The 2,350-nt window shown below is 51.0% G+C and overlaps 1 pseudogene; it reads right to left on the bottom strand.

The window, feature by feature from the left end:
- Positions 1 to 542: 542 nt before the first annotated feature.
- Positions 543 to 1,334, bottom strand: LOC136484747 (protein PYRICULARIA ORYZAE RESISTANCE 21-like; annotated as a pseudogene).
- Positions 1,335 to 2,350: the final 1,016 nt, after the last annotated feature.

Raw genomic sequence — 2,350 nt, 5'->3', positions numbered from 1 at the left:
GTCGGGCGAGACAGAGCCCGCGGCCTAGAGGTCGAGCAAGACGGAGCCCGCGTCCAAGGGGTCGGGTGAGACGGAGCCCATGGCCTTGAGGCTGGGCGAGACGGAGCCCGTGGCCTTGGGGTCGGGCGCGACCTTTTAATACGTCTCGAGCCATCCAAGGAAGTCAGCGTGGGCGCTAACTCCCTTCTTCAGGTATCCCTAATTTGATATCCGACACATAGCTATTGTCCAATGACACAGGTCCCACCCAAATAGATTAAGTAGTTCATATACACTGTGGTTGCTCTAAGTCTTGGAAATAGCATGACATCATCGACTATTTATATATTCTATGATCTATTGATACACAATGACGAGGATGCACACAAAAAAATAGTGTTTGGATAAAATAGCATAGATGCTAGATGAACTACGAGGTTCAATTCTTAAACCAAACAGTGATATCCTAGATACATATGACCAGCTCTGAATTTATCTTTTATGCCTAAATCACCTCTCCATGAACCACAATCTAGGTAGCAACCAAACTCACTTAACAAACATCACATGATCATGCACCCTGGAGACGACGCCTCCTCGCAGGTGGCCTCCATCTTTGGCTACTGCACTATTGCCCCAACGGCAGCCCCCCGTAGCACGGCTGGTGGTTCACGAACGCGCACGCCTGGCATTCTGGCAACCGCAGCAGCACGACGGAGCAGGGGCCGGGCCGGGCGGCTTTTGCAGCATGGCTAGTCGCTGTGGTGTGAGCCTTAGTTCTGCTGCCGCCATGAGCTGGATGTCCCTGATCATACAGCCCGCCTTGCGCCGGAGATTGCAGGGGAGCACCAGCGAATCGAAGGCCCCTGAGATCATCACTGTCCCCGACACCTCGTCGCAAGAAATCGCCCGGATGTCCTCGGTTTCTGCCAGCACGCAAGACTCAAGAGAACAACTTTCTGATCACAATTTAAGGACCGGACGAAAATATAGATACTCAGCTTTCTGATCGTTCACAATTTACAAGGACCGGACGAAAATATAGATACTGAATGGACCGGGAGGCAAGTGATTATTACCTTGCAGCTTGCACACAGTCTTCCGGATCTTGGTGAAGCAGCGGCAGCAGCCATGGTTGAGAGTGACGACCAGCGTGGACACCTGCATGATGATACTCTAAATTACTCTGCGCTAGTAGCCAAATAAACCAAAATCACTGGAAACACATATGATCATCAAATCAAGTAGATAAAAACATGCAGGAAACGTTCAACAACAAGGGAACGCAGAGATCGGAGGTAGAGAAGAAACGCAGAGATCGGAGGTAGAGAAGAAGGCAGAACCTTCTCTGCCATTTGTGCTCTTTCTGGTTCTGGAGAATGGTGATGATATACTTCAAGGGGAGGAGTAGAACTACAGTACTGTAGTATTTATACCTCCACTACTCCACTAGCACCTGTGGTCCGTGGAAGGATAGCTGGATAGCACTGTTCATGGGCCGGTATTTATGTGTGGCTACACTTACTTAGGCCGAATCATGTTAGGGTTTGGCTAAGTAAACTTACGATATAGCAAGGAAAAAGCCCAAATTACTCCCACATATACTGACATTACCTGATAACTTCCTAAATTAATGTTCATAAAAAACTCCCTAAATTAATCTATATACTAATTAATCGACTATTTTAGTTTATCTGATCTACCTCTTAATAGGATATTCGCCTCCATGTACAGTTTGAGTTTAAAGTTCAAAATTTGTAGAATGATAGCGGATACTGCAACTATGTTGGAAAAATACGTTATGGATATTTCATTATCATTTTTTATTGGCTAGCACCGATTTGCTTATTGGAGAATTGGATTTAGAGGAGATGTTTGGTGTTGATCGCTGACGCTGAGGGAGTAGGTGCTGGATGAGCGGACGGAGGTGACGCCTATGATGAGAAAGCAGCCGAGGAGCGAAGGGGTATAGATGGCCAACGGGCCGGCCCGGTCCGGCACGGCACGGGCCCGTGCCAAGCACGACCCGAAGGGAGTCGGGCCGGCACGGCACGCCGTGCCACGCGGGCCGTGCCGAGGCGGGTGTTGTGCCTGGTCAACAGCCCAAGCACGGCCTGCTGGACCGTTTTTCGGGCCGGGCTGGCCCGAGAAGCACGACCCATGCAGCGTGCCGGGCCAGCCCGAGGCCCACAAAGGGAAGGGGAAAGCAGGAGGCAGGGCAGCCACAGGACACGGCCACCGCCGCCGACGCGCTTGGCCCCAAGGCAGATCCGGCCGCCGGCGCGCTGGCCCTGGAGGTGGGGCTTCGTAGGGAGGCATTGTGGCAGAACCGTCTGAAATAACATGCTTTCAAAGGCGCTCATCTTCCACT

The sequence above is a fragment of the Miscanthus floridulus genome, chromosome 1, assembly GCF_019320115.1.
Source record: "Miscanthus floridulus cultivar M001 chromosome 1, ASM1932011v1, whole genome shotgun sequence".
Lineage (NCBI taxonomy): Eukaryota > Viridiplantae > Streptophyta > Magnoliopsida > Poales > Poaceae > Miscanthus > Miscanthus floridulus.
This window is presented reverse-complemented; position numbering and strand designations above follow the sequence as displayed.